The 21,503-nt window shown below is 51.6% G+C and overlaps 1 long non-coding RNA gene across 1 annotated transcript in view; it reads left to right on the top strand.

Annotated features, from left to right (window-relative positions):
* The window catches only part of LOC129634092 (uncharacterized), a 22,594-nt gene extending 1,091 nt beyond the window's left edge, over nucleotides 1–21,503 (top strand). Inside the window, exons 3-4 of the long non-coding RNA XR_008705416.1 lie at nucleotides 70–2,905; nucleotides 21,458–21,503. This is a non-coding gene — a long non-coding RNA (uncharacterized LOC129634092). The remainder of the gene's footprint in view (nucleotides 1–69; nucleotides 2,906–21,457) is intronic.

Here is a 21,503-nt window from a genome sequence, read left to right as displayed (position 1 = left end):
CCCAAGGGCTGGGGGGTCACCTTCTGCCTCCTTGAGCTTCTACATAAACCATGTGGAATTCTTCTGCAGGTGTGACCCAGCTCAGGTTCAGCTGCTTGTCACTCAAGAATTCCAAACTGAGAGACAAGGGATTCTTGTCTCTCAAATTCCAAACTGGGGAAGAGGAAAGACAGCCGTGCTGGGGAAGCCGGCCAACACGGGGAGAAGGTGGACTCACAGCCCAGTGAACCAGCGACCCCTTTCCCAGCTTTGCTCGGAGATCACCCCGGGGAAAAGAGGCAGGGGCCGGTCTTCTAGCTTCGGAGACACTCGTGTCTCTCACCCAGCTGTACACAGCTGGCACTTGGCCTTGTGACTGGGATGTTGGCTGAGCCTTGCATCTCCGGTCAGCTGGTCCTTCTGGTTCCCATCGGCCTGAGGTCCACGTGCTTGTGGGCGGCACGCAGTTAACTGCTCCCACCTGGTAGGGTTTCAGCGTCTGCCAAACAGCTCAAAAGACACGGCTAAGGCAGTCATGCATCGTCCTTGAAGAACCAAAGGCCCTAGACTTTCTTTAGCGACTAAACTATTACTATTATTTTGTCTTGTTTGTCTTCCTTTCTTTTTGTATTTTCTCACGTCTCTGATTAAATTTAGCCTTTGGAACTCGGGGAAGGCCTAGGAGGCAACAGGAAGCACGCAGAGGACGTGGGGGGGACGCAGTTTCTGTCCCGGGAAGGCCACTTGCTTGCACAGGGCGATCTGTATCTTCTCTTCTATTGTTTATTTGATCATGGGTTCATATGGCTGTGTACTTTGGGTGTTTATTTTATGCTTCGGATCAGAACCCTGCACTATTTATTCTATTGCTCAAATTGTTCCAGTCTTGGTTACTGGGAGCCCTTCGGCTGTCTCTTGTGTCTGGGACGTGCTTGGAGCTTGCTGACGCTTTCCTGGCATGACAGGGAGCTGCAGGTTCTCTGGGATGTTCTCTGCCCCAGCCCTAGAATCAGCCATTTCTCTAGGGAGCCCTGGTTCCTCCTGCTGGAGAATCCTGTTAGAAACTGAGATCTGAGCCCTGGTGAGGGGCTGCTTGCTGCTGGGATGTTGCTGCGTCTCAGCCCTCTTGGCTGACACAGCAGGGAAAACACATGTGTGCTCACCGGTGTACACGCACACATATGTGCATGTGTCCACATGCGCCCGCCTGCATCTCTGATGACTACACTCATGTTCCTGTTGCTGCGTCTCCACCTCACGTCCACCAGCGCACAGCTGTTCTCAACGCCGCCTCCTACTCCTCTGAAAACCCCACCCAGATCCACCAGTGCACGGCTGTTCTCAACGCCGCCTCATGCTCGTCTGAAAATCCCCACCCAGATCCATCAGCGCACGGCTGTTCTCAACGCCGCCTCCTGCTCATCTGAAAACCCCACCCAGCAGTGGACACCGGCCCCCACCCACCTCCCACTCACGTCCTCATCACACTCCAGCACACGGAGACTCGCTTCCTCATCAGACTCCAGCACACGGGGACTCACCTCCTCATCAGACTCCAGCACACGGGGACTCACCTCCTCATCACACTCCAGCACATGGAGACGCACTTCCAGCTCACACTCCAGCACACGGAGACTCACTGCCTCATCACAGGCCAGCACATGGAGAGTGGCTTCAGGACTGAACCCTGTGGGAAACAACTATGCTCAGGCGCTGTCTTATCTTTACTTTGTCTTAGTTTTTGTTTTCGTTCAGTCGCTCAGTCGTGTCCAACTCTTTTGTGACCTCATGGACTGCAGCATGCCAGGCCTCCCTGTCCATCACCAATTCCCAGAGCTTGCTCAACTCATGTCCATCGAGTCGGTGATGCCATCCAACTGTCTCATCCTCTGTCGTCCCCTTCTCTTCCTGCCTTCAATCTTTCCCAGCATCAGGGTCTTTTCCAAGGAGTCAGTTCTTCACATCAGGTGACCAGAGTATTGGAACTTCAGCTTCAGCATCAGTCCTTTCAATTCTGGCTTGATTTCCTTTAGAATTGGTTTGATCTCCTTGCACTCCAAGGAAGTCTCAAGAGTTTTCTCTGACACCACAATTTGAAAGCATCAATTTTTGCCTGCTTTATGTTCCAGCTTTCACATCCATGCATGACTACTGGAAAAACCGTAGCTTTGGCTATATGGACCTTTGTTGACAAAATAATGTCTCTTTTTTAATATGCTATCTAGGTTTGTTGCAGTTTTTCTTCAAGGAGCAAGCGTCTTTTAATTTCATGGCTGCAGTCACCATCCACAGTGAATTTAAAGTTTCTATCTTTATCTTTTGTCTGTCCCCACCCTCAGAATAGGCCGTGAAACATGCTCTGTGCTTTGCCTGATCAACCTCCCTCTTGCTAAGCCACCACTCTGTTTACCTAAATATACCTTTGTGGTGGGCTTTCAGTGAATTTATCAAGTCAGGAATATTTCCTTTGGCTTTATTCCTAATTTGCTGAGAGATTTTTGAAAAAAGTCACAACTAAGTATTAAATCTTTATTTAAATCTTAAATGTCATAAATAGGTGTTAAGTCAGTGTTCTCTCTGCATAACCTGAGAGAATTATATGCTTTCTGTCCTGTAATCTAATCTTATGGGATTTGCATTAATCTGTTTCTGATATTGGACCTTCCTCAAAATCCCCAGAGACCTTAGATCTCTCAGGGTCCCAGAGGAAAGAGGTTTGCATTTAGATTAAGTACACTGCAGGAGAGCATAGTTGAGGGACAGTCTATAAAGGTGTGGCAGGGTGGGGACTCCCAAGGGCAAATGCTCCTACAGGTCGGCCAGGCCAGCGTGGTGGGGAGAGAGGATTCTGGAACCCGAGAGGAAAGTGTCGTCAAGAGAGGGACACCTGGAGAGGAGCCCGGAGCCTCCTGAAGTGCTGTCTTAGGTGGGGAGGCAGGTGGGGCTGCAGAATTCCCTGGGGTGGCAAGGGTGGGGTGGGGTGTGCGTCAACAGGCTCGCTGGGGTCCCTCGAAGGGGGATCTATAACCTCAGGGCAGTTCACGAGGTCCCAGTTTTCTGACTTACTGTGGGGTACCTGGGGAGGAAGCCCCTGCCTCCAGGAGGAGGCCTGATGGTCTGGGTGCCCTGCAGCTGTGGGCCTCTGGGTGCCCTATGGGTGGGTGGGGCCCCAGTTGGGAGCTGCAGAGGGCGGGGCTTGGGGCAGGGGAAGGACCATGCCTGCACAGGCCTGGACAGCCTGTCTCACTTTGCAGCCTGTGATCTGGTTGAGACATGGGTGCTACCCAGGACTGGACCACCCAGGGCTCCCACCAGAACCCGGGACCCACATGTGCTGGGTGCCTGAGGTGCTGGGCTGCCTTGCCACATTGCTGAGACCCTCCGGGGGAGCCCCAACACTGCTCCACATGCAGGGAAGATGGAGCCCCCATCCAGCCCTCCAAGAAGCCCCCTCCTTTCCTGGACTCAGCTCACCCCTCCCTGAAGGACCTTCGATTAAGCACAAACCAGAAAAGAAGATTCCAGAAACCAAATTATGATGTAATGGGACATTTTTCACATTTGGTTCTTCATACACCCTTCAAAGAACAGGACGGGAGCTTGCCCAGCCCTGCCCAATCACAAGGTCCTGATCCCCTCCCAGGAAGGAGCCACCTCGGTGGGCTCTCTGGTTTTGCATGGACATGATGACCTCACAGCTCACCCTCCAAGCCAGGACACTTTTGAGAGAGAAACAGAGCACCCCAGTGATGACTCAGGACACAGGGATGACCTGGGATCTCTGGTCGCCCTCTGCAGAGTAACCGGGTTCTGCTCTGGGCTAGTGGTAAAGAACCCGCCTGCCAATGCAGGAGACTCAAGTGACTGGGGTTCGAGTCCTGGGTCGGGAAGATCCCCTGGAGGAGGAGATGGCAACTCACCCCGGTGTTCTTGCCTGGAGAATCCATGGACAGATGTGCCTGGCAGGCTACTGTCCATGGGGTTGCAAAGAGTCGGACACAACTGAAGCAACTTAGCACAGCTCTGGGCTGACTGGCCACGGGCAGAGTGTCCCGAAGCTTCCATGGCAGTGATCGGGTATCTGGCTCAAGGTCTGCCGTGCAGGCAGGGCTGGGCAGGGAGGGTCACTCCACGTCAGTCCATGTGGCTTCGGCCTGGGCTGCTCGGCAGGCGGCTATAGGATCTGCTTCCGGTGGTTCACTCGCTGGTGAGCCAGGGCCTCTCTTCTGCCTTCCACTCGGGCTTCCGGGCAGCAGGGTGGCTGGACCAGGAGTGGGTGAGCCTGGGGGTTGCGGGGAGGGGCTTCCAGTCCTGGAGCATCACTTCTGCCATCACCAGGCCTGCCCAGGTCAGGGGAAGGCACAGATACTCTCCCTCCGGACAAGGTGCTGGGAGGACGGGGCAGGGAGGGGGGCACTCTGTGCAGCCACTTTTGGAAGACACAGTCACCCAGGATGGTGGGGGCTGGCCCAGCGCCTCACAGAAGTCACTGGGTCCCTGCGGGGCGGCTCCTCTCTGCTGTGTCCACAAGAGCTGGGAAGACCTTCCTCCCTAAAGATGGGCTTGAGGCTGCCTCCTGTGAGGCCGTTCCTTGAGGAACCATTCGGGGGTTTCTGCAGGGTGTCCACTGGGGCCCTCTCCCCGCTTTGGGTGCTGGCCCTGTGTGGTCGTGGTTCCCTTCGGTCTCAGCCTGCTGGGCCTGCCACAGATACCCGAGACTGGGGTGTAAACAGCAGAAGCGAACTTCTCACAGTCCCAGAGGCTGGAAGCCCAAGGTCAAAGTGCCGGCAAGGGGGGTTTCTCCTCCACCCGTCCCTCCACGTCCTCACATGGCCTCCCCTCCGAGCACGCGCCCCTGTTGTCCTCCCCTTCCTGTGAGGTCCCTGTCCTGTTGGGTTAGGGCCCAACCCCATGACTGCATTTAACCTTGATGACCTCCTGAAGACCTCGTCTCCAGGTCAGGTCCCCATGGGGTGAGGGCTCCCACGTGTGGATTCTGGGGACGCAGTTCCATCTAGGACGCCCACTTCTTCCCTCACCTCAGTCCCTCTGCTGGCTCCTAAGCTTCCGAGGGCCCAGGGCGTGGACCCTGGTGGCTTCTCTTTTCTCTGTCCATCTACACACCCTCCCTGGGTGGCCCCATCCCGCCTGTCTGTGAAGACTGCCTGCTGCTGACTACCCCCTCCTGGGTCCCTCTCCTGAGCTCAGCCAGGCCTCCAGCCTCCCATCTGCTCTCCCCATGCAAGTCAGAGGCCAGAAGAGAGCCTGCCACCCTCCTCTCCACCCAGTCCCCCACCCCTGCCGGCTTTCCCATCCCAGTAAATCACCCCAACACTCTGCTGCAGCCCCAGCCTCAGCCGTACTCTGGACTCTGCCCCTCTGTTGCCCCCCACACTCAGAGGGGCCTGTCCGCTCCCTGAATCTCTCTTACATCCAGACTCTTTCCTGCCGCCCCCTGCCCCCCACCCCACTCCGTGGTCCAGCGTGCTCCCTCTAGTTGGGCTCCTGCAGGTTCACCGTGAGGGTTTCTTTCTCTTACTCGAGATTTTTGCTGAAACCGAGGTTTCAACAGTCTATCACCTCTAGAAAATCCCCAGCCTGTTACCTCTCCCTAGCGTGGGTGTGTGTGCCTTCGGGGGCAGAAATCATACGTTGCTGTCTGGCCTGTCTGATGGATCCTAGGGGACCTTCTCAGACCACCCTCTGGGTCACTGTTCCCTCTTCATTTGCATTAGATTTGTTGTGAAGCCAATCAACCAAGTTTCAGATTTCAATGGCTATATATATGCTGCTGCTAAGTCGCTTCAGTCGTGTCCAACTCTGTGCGACCCCATAGACGGCAGCCCACCAGGCTCCCCTGTCCCTGGGATTCTCTAGGCAAGAGTACTGGAGTGGGTTGCCATTTCCTTCTCCAATGCATGAAAGTGAAAAGTGAAAGTGAAGTCACTCAGTCATGTCTGACTCTTAGCGACCCCATGGACTGCAGCCCACCAGGCTCCTTCGTCCATGGGATTTTCCAGGCAAGAGTACTGGAGTGGGGTGCCATTGCTTTCTCCGGGATATATATATTTAAAAATCTGTCTGAAAATTTTTGGTAGTCTCATGTACCTTGAGGAGAAGGCAATGGCAACCCACTCCAGTACTCTTGCCTGGAGAACCCCAGGGACGGGGGAACCTGGTTTGCAGCCCCATGGATGGGCTGCATCCATGGGGCTGCAAAGAGTCGGACATGAGACTGGAGCGACTTAACACGCACACACAGATCCAAGAATCAACGGGGTTCTACACAGCTGTTTTTCTTAGGTTTTAGCTTCTACCAATTTTATACATACACATAGTGTAAGAGGTCAACATGGTTTATAAGCATTTTATCTCCTTAATATTCCCCCCTCCCCAAATAACAGTCCATCACCACCGCAGCCTGGACTCCTGGCTCCCAGGTCCTGGGTACAATGCCATGCTCCTTGTTCTAAGGTCCTGAAACTCTCTAATGCCCTGTCTGGGGGAAGGATGTGTTAGAAGTGGCACAGGACTGGGCTCTCCCCAAATGCCGTAACCCGCCACGTCCACCAGGGCAGCGGAACCAGAGCGCACGGGCACCGTCCGCAGGGAGCCAGGCGTAAGGGCGGCCCTCTGCTGGTGGCAGGGAGGCCGCGCCGGCAGCTCGGGGACCGGCGCCCTCGGAGCGGGAGGAAGGGGGGAAGCAGGGGGTGTCCGGCGGGCCTGAGAACACCGAGCGCCGGGAGGACTTCCGCAGACGCTCAGGAGCAGCGCGCTCAGCAAGCGCCCAGCCGCGATCGCCGCCCAGAGGCCCTGAGCCGGCAGTGCGCGGGGTTCGGGCGCAGACAGTGGAATCCGCCGGCGCGCGAGCTCTCTGCGGAGCGAGGGCTGGGACCGCCCCAGACTGGGAAGCCGGGAGCCGGAGCCGGAAGTTAAGTCCGGAGGAGGAGCAGTCCCGGTATCAGCGCCCGGGCGGCTCGGGGGTCGTGAGCGGTACGTCTACGCCGCTGCGGGTTCCGAGCACCCGGCACCCGTTGTATGCCGAAGTGAGCGAAAGGAAGGACTTGTGGTCAGATCCTGACCCCGCGGAACAGTGGGCCAGCTGGAGCGTTGCAGCCCCGCGGACACGGACGGGCAGCCTGCCGCCCCCCAGACGGTGGACGCGACAGCACCCGGCCACGTCTGCCGCGCGCTCTGTGGGCTGGCGCTTGGCGATCATCCGGGAAGCTTGGGCTCCGGGACCCCGCGTGGTCCATGCTTGTTTGGGTCACTGACTTTCAAAGGCCGGACTGGGGCTCAGGAACTCCTCCCAGGTGGCCGACTCCCTCGGAAGCAAGCCGGGTCCACAGTGGGGACCTCGCCACGGTTCGGTCGATTGTCCCGGCAGCAAGACGGCTGTCCTCCCCGGGGTAAGCGCACCGAGAAACCAAGGGGTTTTCTTGGCAGACGGAGCAGACGCGCAGCCCAGCCTGCCGCAGTCGCTTTGTGACTTGTGACCCGGAGTCAACGCTTCACGGCCCCCCACGTTTATGATCACAGGAGTCCGCCTGATCTTACCCTGATCAAATACGCTGTATCGATGGAACGGAGTAACAGAAATATTACTGAGCTACAGAAAAGGGTGACCTCCTGACACGTGCTACAACATGACGAACCTTGCAAAGCACCCTGAGCGGAGGAGGTCCCTTACAGGAGGCACAGACTGTAGGGCTCCGCTTGTGCGGAAGGTCAGGACAGGCAGACCGGTAGAGACAGAGGGCGTATGTCCAGAGGCTGGACCTGCGGAAAGGCGTGCAGTTTCTTCCGGGCTGATGAAAATGTCCTAAGATTAGATTATGGTGATGGTTTGGTCGCACAACTTGGCAAATACACTAACCACCCCCCTCCCCCGAATTGTACGTTTTGATTGACTGAATTTTATGACATGTAAATTATATCTCAATCAAAGTATTTAGGAAAGAAAGAACAGGAGCTAACATACATATAAAGGAATTCCTGGAAAAACAAAACATCAAAAGCATCGGAAGAGAGCAGGTGTTAAAAATTAAAATCCAGCACGACTCACCTAGCATGAAAAGGTCTGAAACTTAAGTATTGAAAGGATTTCCATCCACAGGGAGACTGACCCAGCATGAGATGTATTTTTGTATCAAGAAAAAAATCCTGCAGACCGTGAGGCAAAATGCCTGAGGTCTATCAGGGGAAGAAAAATCAGATTGTCTGAGACTTTTCAAAAGCAATGGTATGCGGAGGAAGAAACTGCAGCGATCTGTTTCGGACAGTAAAGGGGGACAGCTGGGCTGTCACGTTTGTCCAAGTAACTTGCACACACAATGGCTGTTGACAGACCGCCTTCAACATGCAAGCATTTAGATATTGTCCCCAGGCCTCCTCGTTAGAACCCACGGAGGGACGTGTCAGATGATGGAACAGCCAGGAGACACAGACGTTTCCCAGGGGGACGGAGCCTGGAGTAGGGACTGTGTTAACTCTGTTCAGGGATACTTCCCAAAGACAGAGAAACGTTCCAAACTCACCCAGACGTTTCCATCACACTTGTGCAGGTGTTGAGGGCATTTCCACAAGCTTTAGACACAAACAACCCGGCATCTGCTAGTGAAGGAGCTGGCAGAGCCGCCAGAGGAGGCTGACCCAGAACAGAGGCGCCTGTGAGTGGGTCAGGGACACGGAGCGGCCAGGCGGCCCCTGGGACGGGACTCCTCTGCTCATGGCGGGGAGTGGATCGCCTGCAGGTGGGAGGTGCGGACCGGGGGCCGTCGGCATTCCCTGTGCCCAGCCTGTGGTCCTTAAACCGCCTCCCTCTGGAGCAGCCAGGGCCTCTCAGCGGGAGGAGGGGTGGACTCCAGCTCTGAAAATGCGGGAATCAGAGGCTGCAAGGAGCCATGTGGTCACCGCCCTGCTTCTGCCACTCAAGCAGGAGGGGCCCCTGTGCCCAGTTCACTGCTTCCCTGTGGCTTTTAGTTATTTCCAGGGTAACTGGGCTCAGTCAGCAGGGTCCACAGTGGGGGCACCATGAGCTTCCGGGGGTGCATCCTTTGTCCTGGATCCCCCGCTCTCTGGTCCACAAGCTGCTGTTCCTGACAGCCCTGTGGTCTCTCTCAGCTGGCCAGGCACCGGGCCGTCCGACTGTCTGTCCACCTCTGGGTCACCCTCCCCCAGGCAAAGGCTGGAATGTCCTGCCAGGGTCGCCCCAGTCTGAGGTCACAGGCCCCCCACCCCTAAGCTGTCAGTATTTCCCGTCTGTAGGATCCAAGCGTCTGCAAACCGCCCACGTGGTACTTTCCGTGTGGAGGATCTGGGGCTCCAAGGCCTTAAAATATCTAAGGAAATCCTGGAAGATGCCCATCCTGGCGATGGAGCTGCAGGCTGTGTGGGCAGATGGCGCCCCCAAGGCTGCTGGGCTGTGCAGGCGGATCAGATGTGGTGCAAGCGGCTGTGTGCCCTGCACAGCACAGGGCAACACGGCACAGGGCAACACAACACTTCAGCACAGGGCCGGGCAACACAACATAATACAACGCAACTCAGCACAGGGCCAGGCAACACAATACAATACAACGCAACTCAGCACAGGGCAACACAACACAGCGCAACACAACACAACACAGGGCAACTCAGCACAGGGCAACACAACACAGCGCAACACAACACAACACAGGGCAACTCAGCACAGGGCAACACAACACAGCACAACACAACACAACACAACACAACACAACACAACTCAGGGCAACACAGCATGTCAGCACAGGGCCGGGCAGCACAGCGTGGCACAGGGCAGCGTGGCACAGGCCCATTGTGCACAGAACCAGCTCAGGGGCCCGGGGGGGCCTAGGATGAGCCCCAGCCCCTTGCTCCCGGGGCCGGGGCTCGTGCTGCAGGGAGCTTCAGGCAGGGGCCGGGTGTGGGGCCTCTTTGGTCAGGGGTGGCCCACAGCCCCTGGGGGCGGGGTCGAGGAGGGAGGTGCCCCAAGCGCTGGGTGCCTTCCTGGCTGGGGCCCAGGCTGGGGGATGCTGGGCGCCTTCCTGGCTGGGCCCAGGCTGGGGGAGCCGAGGGCAGGAGAAACACCGCGTCCTGAGCTCCTGCCTGCTGCAGGCAGCAGAGGTCACTTCAGCCCCCAACCTGTGAGCCTCCCGAGCAGAAGCCGTAAACAGCCCACTCTGCAGAAGGGAGACTGCGGCCCGGGAGGCGATGAGGGCCCAGGCGGGGCTGGGCTGTGATGGAGGTGGTGGCGGGCCAGGGCTCTGGGCCGGACTGGCTGCACCTTGGGGAGGCCGGTCCTCGGGTCCTCTGGGTCGGGGGCACCGCACCCTGAACTGAGGGTCCGTGGGGCTCCAGACCCCCACCAGGCCCTCTCTTGCTGGGCATCGTGGCTGAGGTTCATCTGGCAGCCTAGGGTTGGGGGGTGGGCAGAAGGGACTCGGAACAGGCCCTGGGGGAGACTGGGATGGCGGGATGCTGGCTGGAGGGCCTGGGGCCATGCTGAGCCCCGCACTGAGCTGCTGTTTCCGCAGGCAGACGTGAGGCCACAGGGCAGAGGCTCGGCAGGACCACAGCGGGATCACTCAGGGTGCCTAGCTGGCCATGCCAGGGCTCCGTCCATCACTCTGGGAAGCCTGCTATTCCCTGAAGGGGCACGGGACCCCTCCCTGGAGCTTGGGGGCAGGAGCTCTGCAGAGAGAAGACCCAGTTCAGGACCTTATATAGTCCCTGCTCCAGCAGGGGATCTTGGGGCCTTTGTGGAGGTGCGGTCCACCCAGCTCTGGGGACTCCCCACACCCGGCCAGAGCTTCAGAAGTACGGCCACTGAGAGCAGGGTGCTGGCCAGGCCTCCAGCCAGGAGGTGGGGAGGCCACGGGCTGAGGCAGGACCACCGCAGCCCCGAGCAGATACACGGGAGGCAGGAGCACTGAGCTCTCTGATGCTGGCCCCTGCCCTCCCCAACCCCGGGCGGGTGCGAGGACCCCCCAAACCTGCCGCAAGCCCCTCCCCAGGCAGGGGCGCGGCTGCCCTCCTGTCCATTTGGGGCCCGGCGCGCCCTCTGGTGGCGAGATGGGGCATCACCGTCCCTGTCTTCTTTGGCAGGTGGTTCCAGATTGGGGGGCGGGGGTCCCCGAATCTGAGTTTGTCTATATGAGCGACACCAGCCCCGGGTGGCACATGGCTCTGCGAATCAGCTGACCACAACAGTAATTTTTTTCTTTTTGGCCGTGCCATGACGCTTGTAGGATCTTAGTTCCCTGACCAAGGATTGAACCCATACACCCTGCAGTGAGACCTCAGAGTCCTAACCACTGGACCACCAGGGAATTCCCAGGAATTTTTGATATTGTATCTTATGTGATTTTTGGAATTGCTGTAACAAAACTCGTACATACATATATATGAAAGTGAAAGTCGCTCAGTCGTGTCCAACTCTTTGAGAACCCATGGACTATACAGTCCATGGAATTCTCCAGGCCAGAATACTGGAGTGGGTAGCCTTTCCCTTCTCCAGGGGATGTTCCCAACCCAGGGATTGAACCCAGGTCTCCTGCATTGCAGGTAGATTCTTTATATCTACATATGGGGAAAAAAGTTGCTTATTGCTAACATGCTAAATATAAGTTAAATAAGCAGGGTGACAATATACAGCAGAGTACATCATGAGAAACGCTGGGCTGGAAGAAGCACAAGCTGGAATCAGGATTGCCGGGAGAAATATCAATAACCTCAGATATGCAGATGACACCACCCTTATGGCAGAAAGTGAAGAGGAACGAAAAAGCCTCTTGATTAAAGTGAAAGAGGAGAGTGAAAAAACTGGCTTAAAGCTCAACATTCAGAAAACTAAGATCATGGCATCTGGTCCCATCACTTCATAGAAAATAGATGGGGAAATAGTGGAAACAGTGTCAGACTTTATTTTTTGGGCTCCAAAATCACTGCAGATGGTGATTGCAGCCATGAAATTAAAAGACACTTCCTCCTTGGAAGGAAAGTTATGACCAACCTAGACAGCATATTGAAAAGCAGAGACATTACTTTGCAAACAAAGGTCTGTCTAGTCAAGGCTATGGTTTTTCCAGTGGTCATGTATGGATGTGAGAGTTGGACTGTGAAGAAAGCTGAGCGCCAAAGAAATAATACTTTTGAACTGTGGTGTTGGAGAAGACTCTTGAGAGTCCCTTGGACTGCAAGGAGATCCAACCAGTCCATTCTAAAGGAGATCAGTCCTGGGTGTTCTTTGGAAGGAATGATGCTAAAGCTGAAACTCCAATACTTTGGCCACCTCATGAGAAGAGTTGACTCGTTGGAAAAGACCCTGATGCTGGGAGGGATTGGGGGCAGGAGGAGAAGGGGACAACAGAGGATGAGATGGCTGGATGGCATCACTGACTCGATGGACGTGAGTCTGAGTGAACTCCGGGAGTTGGTGATGGACAGGGAGGCCTGGCGTGCTGCAATTCATGGGGTCGCAAAGAGTCGGACACGACTGAGCGACTGAACTGAACATGCTAAAAACCTAAAAAGTGGGAGTAAATTTGATGCTGTGCACTGTACCTTTTTAACAATAAGTAATAACCAGTCGTGGAAACAAGAATTAAGTGGGAAAAAGCCCCATTGGTTGCATCAAAAGATGCAGTTCCAACAAAAATTTACTTTCTCTGTCAGCTTTCTATTGAAATGTGTAATTTAAATTATTTACACCCAAATTTGTGCTTTTGATTGTGAGTTGATAACTGTAAAAATAGCCTAATTCAAACATAAAGATAATTAAGAGTCTTATGAAGTATAGAAAATGACATTTCAGTTTATGTACCTATTTTAGTGGGTGGCCCCTGTGGGACTTGCTGGTTTCAGGTCCATCCCTTCCTTATTTTTCACAAAGATGTGCACAAAATACGTTACATTAAGATAAAATTCTAAGAGCAAAGAGGAATGAAAATACAGGTAAATTAGAAAGAAATCGTGCCTATTAAAGATTTGTCTTTTATCATTGATTATGGAGGGTTTCAAGTCACAAGGCTTTGTGGAACATGTTGAAAAGGCTGAGCCAGCACATTTCTGAAATGTCAATGCACTGATATGTGTAACATCATGAACGAACCTCAGAAACGCGCTGAATAAACGAAGCTTTACCCATGAGCGATTCTCACAGGAGAGCACACTCTCCTTCTCTCTCGTCTTCTGTCAGAATTCCTGAGGGCTACCCACTGTCCTCAGGGAGCTGCTTTGGCTGCGTTCATGCTTTCTGGTAGGTAATGCCCTCATTACCCGCTCCAGTGTTCTTGCCTGGAGAATCCCAGGGCCGGGGGAGCCTGGTGGGCTGCAGTCCATGGGGTCGCGCAGAGTCGGACACGACTGAGCGACTTAGCAGCAGCAGTGCCTTCGTTATCAGATGTATCAAGAGTCGGTGACGGGAAGTTTCGTTTTCTCTCTAACTCAGGGGGCTGTGTGCATCCCGCCTGACACCAGCGACGCTGGCTGGCGTTACCCGAGTGCTCTCTGGGCACCTATGCTCAGCGCTGCACTGCACGCTGTCCTCAGGACGCAGAGGTGTGCAGCTGGTGCCACGGCCATCCTTCTGCAGGTGAGGACGTGGGCCTGCCCGGCCTGCAAGTGGCAGGACGGGTGGAGTGGACTCTGCTCTGTCAAGAAGTCGGAACTTTAAAAGCATCACCTGCTATTAATTCTGTGTTTATTGCATATGTTCAGGGGGCACTGTCCGTGTGATTTCTGACCTTAGGAACCGATTGAGATTTTCAGGGAGCTCTCACACGTGCTCTGTTTGGTGGCATTTGAAAGGAATGCACTTTCTTTCACTGTGGATGTGAAGTCCCGTGCATCTGTTAATTTATGGTGGTTAACCGCTGTATTGATGCTCCCTTCCCTCTACTCATGTTTTCCATCTCCCAGTTGCCTCTCGAGGTGTGTTGGTCTCCAACTGTGACTGTCATTTAGGCAAATTCTCCCTGGGTTTCCAGCAGCTTTTCTCCACACGTTTTGGAGCAAAAGGTTAATAACTGTGATGTGGTCTCCTGGATGTGTCAGTCTGGCCCAGTTGGAGGCTCTGCTGTGGTCTCTGCCAAGCCTGGCATCTCATTTCTAAATTTAATTTCCTACAAGACTGTGTGTGATTCTTGCTCCTTAAGGATTTTAGAAAACAAAAACAAGCATCCCCGCTTCTTTTCCCAGTAAAATAGCTCCGAGGACAGGGAGGCAGTGAGGCGCTGAGCGCTGCCTGCGCTGGGTTTGGGGGGAGGTTCTCTTGCTCCCAGACCCGCTGTCCTCCGGCCCTCCCGGGAGCTACTCGGCTGGTGGAGACAGGGCTCATGAAGAATTGGCTGGGACTCCTCTCATGGGAGCTGGGGCTTCTGATTTGATGACTTCGGTGCTCACTGCTGCCAAGCTCAGGCGGTGTGGCCCCAGGGCAGGGCGGCCGTGGGGAGTCCCTGGGAGGGCCTGCTGTGGGCTGGGCTCGGGAGCCTCACGGACGGGGCCGTGTTTGCCACCCGCGGCTCTGACATCACAGCGGGGAAAGAAATCAGCTGTGGCCGTGGTGGACAGCCTCATCTCCTCATCATTCAGGGGCCATGAGCACAGGCTCGAGATGCCAGGAACTCAGAAGTGACGTGCTGACCCCAATTGTGTCTGGGGATGGATGGTTCGTTTTAGTGTCAGCTTGACTGGGCCACAGAGGGCACAGCCATCGGGTCTAACAGCGCTCTGAGTGTGTCTCTGAGGGCATTTCTGGAGGGGATTAACATTTGAATCACTGAACTGAGTAAAGCAGATTGAACTCCCGAGTGGGGGAGGGCCTCACCCAGTTGGTTGAAGCCTGATTAGTGAAAATGGTCAAGTAAGAGGGAACTTCTCCAGCCTGACTGTCTCCCAGCTGGGACATTGGTCTCCTGCCTTTTGACTCGGCTGAAGCATACACCACCGGCTTCCCCGAGTCTCCAGATTGCCGGCAGCAGAGCGGGGGCCTTGTCAGACGTCATAATCGAAAAAGCCAGCTCCTATAATAAACCTCTCTCCCTCTCTGCATATAGATATACGGATACAGGTGTTGTTGTTCAGTTGTGACCCCATGGACTTCAGCACGCCAGACTCCTCTGTCCTCCACTATCTCCCAGAATTTGCTCAAATTCATGTCCATTGAGTCAGTGATTCCATCCAACCATCTCAGCCTGTCACCCACTTCTCCTCCTGCCCTCAATCTTTCCCAGCATCAGGGTCTTTTCCAAGGAGTCGGCTCTTTGTATCATGTGCCCAAAGTATTGGAGCTTCAGCTTCAGCATCAGTCCTTCCAATGAATATTCAGGGCTGATTTCCTTTAGGATTAACTGGTTGGATCTCCTTGCAGTCCAAGGGACTCTCAAGAGTCTTCTCCAACACCACAGTTCAAAAGCATCAATTCTTCAGCACTCAGCCTTCTTTATGGTCCAACTCTCACATCCATACATGACTACTGGAAAAAACATAGCTTTGAGTAGATGGACTTTTGCTGGCAAAGCGATGTCTCTGCTTTTCAATAGATTGTCTAGGTTTGAAATGGCTTATCTTCCAAGGATCAAGCGTCTTTTAATTTCTTGGCTGCAGTTACCATCTGCAGTGATTTTAGAGCCCAAGAAAATAAAATCTCACTGCTTCCACTTTTCCCCCTTCTATTTGCCATGAAATGATGGGGCTGGATGCCGTGATCTTAGTTTTTTGAATGTTGAGTTCATATAAGTCATCTTTTATAAGTCATAAATCATAGTTCATATAAGTCATCAATCATATAAGTCAGCTTTTTCACTCTCCTCTTTCACCTTCATCAAGAGGCTCTTCAGTTCCTCTTTGCTTTCTGACATTAGAGTGGTTGTTGTTGTTCAGTTGCTCAGTCGTGTCTGACTCTTTGCGACCCCATGGACTGCAGCAGCCCAGCCCTCCCTGCCCTTCACCATCTCCTGGAGTTTGCTCAAACGCATGTTCATTGAGTCGGTGATGCCATCCAACCATCTCATCCTCTGTCGCCTCCTTCTCCTCCTGCCTTCAATATTTCCCAGCACCAGGATCTTTTCCAATGAGTTGGCTCTTCACATCAGGTGGCCAGAGTATTGGAGCTTCAGCTTCAGCATTAGTCCTTCCAATGAACATTCAGGCTTGCTTTCCTTTAGGATTGACTTGTTTGATCTCCTTGCAACCCAAGAGACTCTCAAGAGTCTTCTCCAACATCACAGTTCGAAAGCATCAATTCTTCTTTATGGTCCAATTCTTGCATCCATGCCTGACTACTGGAAAAACCATAGCTTTGACTATATGGACCTTTGTCAGCAAATTAATGTCTCTGCTTTTTAATAAGCTGACTAGGTTTGTCATAGCTTTTCTTCCAAGGAGCAAGCGTCTTTTAATTTCATGGCTGCAGTCACCGTCTGCATATTTGAGGTTGTTGATATTTCTCTCGGCAATCTTGATGCCAGCTTATGGTTCATCCAGCTTGGCATTTCACATGACGTACTCTGCATATAAGTTAAATAAGCAGGTTGACAAACACAGCCTTGCCTTACTCCTTTCCAAATTTTGAACCAGTTGGTTTTCCCATGTCTGGTTCTAACTATTGCTTCTTGATCCCCAGATAGGTTTCTCAGGAGACAGGTAAGGTGGTCTGGTATTCTCATCTCTTTAAGAACTTTCCAGTTTGTTGTGATCCACAGAGTCAAAGGCTTTAGCGTAGTCAATGAAGCATAAGTAGATGTTTTTCTGAAATTCCCTTGCTTTTCTCTATGACCCAACGAATGTTGGCAATTTGGTTTGTGGTTCCTCTGCCTTTTCCAAACCTAGTTTGCGTATCTGGAAGTTCTCGGTTCATGTGCTGTGGAAGCCCAGCTTGAAGGACTTTGAGCACAACCTTACTAGCACGTGAGATGAGCGCGATTGTATGGTAGCTTGTCATTCTTTGGCATTTCCTCTCGTTGGGACTGGAATGAAAACTGATCTTTTCCAGTCCCATGGCCACTGCTGAGTTTTCCAAATATGCTGGCATATTGAATGCAGCACTTTCGCAGCATTATCTTTTAGGATTTTAAATAGCTCAACTGGAATTCCATCACCTCCACTAGCTTTGTTTGTAGTAATGCTGTCTTTTAGGTTGAGTTTGTTACTCCCAGGCTCAGAGGAATGAGGTCACTTCGCAAGGTCACAGAGCAGTGAGCAGTAGGGTTGGAATAGACACCAGACCTCTTAGAAGTTTTACATTTCATTTGTATTTTATTAGTGGTCAACCTTAAATTTTTTATTTTTTGACCACCCTGCATGGCATGTGGAGTCTTAGTTCCTCCACCAGTGATTGAACCTGGGCCCCCGGCAGTGGACGCACAGTCATGGCCATTGGATCAGAGATGTCCTTTAAGTCTTTAAAACAAAAACATCAAAGTGTGTTTTCCACTCACATTGCATTTTAATCACGTCTATTTCCTCCCTTGAACAGGACATGACACTTGGCACCCACTTAGTCCTTTCTTTTTTCATCCTCATCTCTTTCGTTTGGCTGACTGTCTTCCAGAATTTTAGTTTTCAGCTGTTATTAATGCCTTTTACTTTAATTATCTACTATTTTAGGAATCTTTTCTTAATAATCACGTTAAACGTTATGACTGCATTGCTGATAATTTTCAAGAATAATTCTGTGTTTTACTGTTTCTTTGTTCCTCATCATTCCTTCGTTTCAGTTTTTCCGTTTCTTGAATTTACTTTTTCATTTTGCCACTGTTGGTATATGAGTGCTTTTGTTCTTCCATCGAGGCTCTGAGCAGTTTATTAGTCTTTCCATATCTGACAGTATGATTTCCCCTTACACTTGAATCACAATTGGCCTGGGCATTGTGGAAACAAATGTTTTCCTTCCATAGATGTTTTCCTTCGGAGGACGGTTCTGCATTGTCTCCTGGTCTTTTTGGGTTGCGAAGGAGCCGTCTGCTCACCGCTCACCGGGTGATCTGTTTATTCACAGAGACAGCTTTTCTTTTTCATCCCTGGAGTTCAGAATATTCATCTGCGTGTACTGGGTGTGTGTCCTTTAGAGAAAAAATGATTCCATAAGTCAGACAAAGAGAATTATCATAGGATATCGCTTATACGTGGAATCTAAAAAAAATAAGATACAAATGAACTTATCTACACAATAGAAACAGAGTCACAGACTCAGAGAATGAATGTATGGTCACCGGGAGGAAGAGTGGGCGAGGAGGATAGACCGGGGGGTTGGGATGATGCACACTGCCGTATTTAAAACAGAAAACCAACGAGGACCTGCTGTATAGCACAGGGAGCTCTGCTGAGACTCTGTAATAACCTAAACAGGAAATGGACTTGAAAAAGAGTGAATATATGTGTGTATATAACTGAATCACTTTGCTGTCAAATGGCAAACATAACGTTGTTAAACAACTGTACTCCAATATAAAATAGAAACCTTTTAAATTAAAAAAAGTTATTCCTGCCTGATAGGTAGCTGACCATTGCTACCAGACAGTTAATGGACAAAGTCTTTGTCAAGATCAGGAAAAGTTTCTTTATTTAAAAAAGTCTAAAAAATGTTTTATTTAAAAATTTATTTTTAAAATAGGAATTTTGTATCTTGAACATTTAAGGCGTAAGGCATGATGGTTTGATGTACATGCACACAGTGAAATGAGCACTGTGGTCAAGCTGACTGACATCGCCTCCTCACTGAGTTACGACGGCAACGTGTGAAATCTACATGACCAGGGCTCGGCACAGCCAACTGGAGTCACCAGGCTGTATACGCTAGTCAGCCTACAAGGAATATTTTCTCTAAAAATATTTCTCTCTGCTTCTTCTTCTTTTCGTCTTCCCCACTGTATCTGCCTGGGGCATCTATTAACCCTAGGATCTTCTGGATCCCATCCAATGCGTCTGGATCTTCTCTCACGTCTCTCATCCTTTCCTAGAAAGGTCTACTCAGCTGCAAGTGACAAGCCCCAAGGGTGAGTGGTCTAAACCCTGTGGACGTACGCTATAGTGCCTGGTGAACACTGACCACTCATTTATCAAGAAGGTGAAGGACAGAGGTCCAGGGCGGGTGCAGTGGCTCTGAAGTCTGCAATGCCCGAGGCTTTTCATTCTCCTTCTGTTCTGCCATCTTCAGCGTGTAGCTTTGTTGCCTCAGATAGAGGGCCTGATGAACTATGGACTGAGGTTCGTGACATTGTACGGGAGACAGGGATCAAGACTATTCCCATGGAAAAGAAATGCAAAAAAGCAAAACGGCTGTCTGGGGAGGCCTTACAAACAGCTGTTAAAAGAAGAGAAGCGAAAAGCAAAGGAGAAAAGGAAAGATATAAGCATCTGAATTCAGAGTTCCAAAGAATAGCAAGAAGAGATAAGAAAGCCTTCTTCAGTGATCAATGCAAAGAAATAGAGGAAAACAACAGAATGGGAAAGACTAGAGATCTCTTCAAGAAAATCAGAGATACCAAAGGAACATTTCATGCAAAGATGGGCTCCATAAAGGACAGAAATGGTATGGACCTAACAGAAGCAGAAGGTATTAAGAAGAGGTGGCAAAAATACACAGAAGAACTGTACAAAAAAGATCTTCATGACCCAGATAATCACGATGGTGTGATCACTCACCTAGAGCCAGACATCCTGGAATGTGAAGTCAAGTGGGCCTTAGAAAGCATCACTACGAACAAAGCTAGTGGAGGTGATGGAATTCCAGTTGAGCTATTTCAAATCCTGAAAGATGATGCTGTGAAAGTGCTGCACTCAATATGCCAGCAAATTTGGAAAACTCAGCAGTGGCCACAGGACTGGAAAAGGGCAGTTTTCATTCCAATCCCAAAGAAAGGCAATGCCAAAGAATGCTCAAACTACTGCACAATTGCATTCATCTCACACACTAGTAAAGTAATGCTCAAAATTCTCCAAGCCAGGCTTCAGCAATATGTGAACCGTGAACTTCCTGATGTTCAAGCTGGTTTTAGAAAAGGCAGAGGAACCAGAGATCAAATTGCCAACATCCGTTGGATCATGGAAAAAGCAAGAGAGTTCCAGAAAAGTATCTATGTCTGCTTTATTGACTATGCCAAAGCCTTTGACTGTGTGGATCACAATAAACTGTGGAAAATTCTGAAGGAGATGGGAATACCAGACCACATGACCTGCCTCTTGAGAAATGTGTATGCAGGTCAGGAGGCAACAGTTAGAACTGGACATGGAACAACAGACTGGTTCCAAATAGGAAAAGGAGTTCGTCAAGGCTGTATATTGTCATCCTGTTTATTTAACTTATATGCAGAGTACATCATGAGAAACGCTGGATTGGAAGAAACACAAGCTGGAATCAAGATTGCTGGGAGAAATATCAATAACCTCAGATATGCAGATGACACCACCCTTATGGCAGAAAGTGAAGAGGAACTAAAAAGTCTTTTGATGAAAGTGAAAGTGGAGAGTGAAAAAGTTGGCTTAAAGCTCAACATTCAGAAAACGAAGATCATGGCATCCAGTCCCATCACTTCATGGGAAATAGATGGGGAAACAGTGGAAACAGTGTCAGACTTTATTTTTTTGGGCTCCAAAATCACTGCAGATGGTGACTGCAGCCATGAAATTAAAAGACGCTTACTCCTTGGAAGGAAAGTTATGACCAACCTAGACAGCATATTGAAAAGCAGAGACATTACTTTGCAAACAAAGGTTCGTCTAGTCAAGGCTATGGTTTTTCCTGTGGTCGTGTATGGATGTGAGAGTTGGACTGTAAAGAAGGCTGAGCACCCAAGAATTGATGCTTTTGAACTGTGGTGTTGGAGAAGACTCTTGAGAGTCCCTTGGACTGCAAGGAGATCCAACCAGTCCATTCTGAAGGAGATCAACCCTGGGATTTCTTTGGAAGGAATGATGCTAAAGCTGAAACTCCAGTACTTTGGCCACCTCATGCGAAGAGTTGACTCATTGGAAAAGACTCTGATGCTGGGAGGGATTGGGGGCAGCAGGAGAAGGGGACGACAGAGGATGAGATGGCTGGATGGCATCACGGACTCGATGGACGTGAGTCTGAGTGAACTCCGGGAGTTGGTGATGGACAGGGAGGCCTGGCGTGCTGCGATTCATGGGGTCACAAAGAGTCGGACAGGACTGAGTGACTGATCTGATCTGATTTGATCTGTGACATTTGGCTGCCAGAGCTCCAGCCATCAGGTTCACAAGTGTTTAAAGGCAGGAAGGAGGGGAGGCCTGGTTGGCATGTCTCTCCATGAGCCTTTCTTCTTTTGTATGACAGAAGGTTCTTGCCCAGAAACCCCTCAGCAGACTCCCAGCTGCGCGTTTATGACAATGCTTGCCCCGGGGGCACTGGAAGGATGAAATGCTGACTTTTTTCAGACCACAGGGTGGGAGCTGGGCAAGGGGGAAAAAGCCGGTGGCTGTAACAAACAGCTAACGCCCCTTCTTGTTTCTGTCTCAGGTCCGGATAGACTTTTGTGACCACATTTCCTGGGTTCCTCCCTCAG

The sequence above is a fragment of the Bubalus kerabau genome, chromosome 19 (genome assembly GCF_029407905.1).
Source record: "Bubalus kerabau isolate K-KA32 ecotype Philippines breed swamp buffalo chromosome 19, PCC_UOA_SB_1v2, whole genome shotgun sequence".
NCBI lineage: Eukaryota > Metazoa > Chordata > Mammalia > Artiodactyla > Bovidae > Bubalus > Bubalus kerabau.
This window is presented reverse-complemented; position numbering and strand designations above follow the sequence as displayed.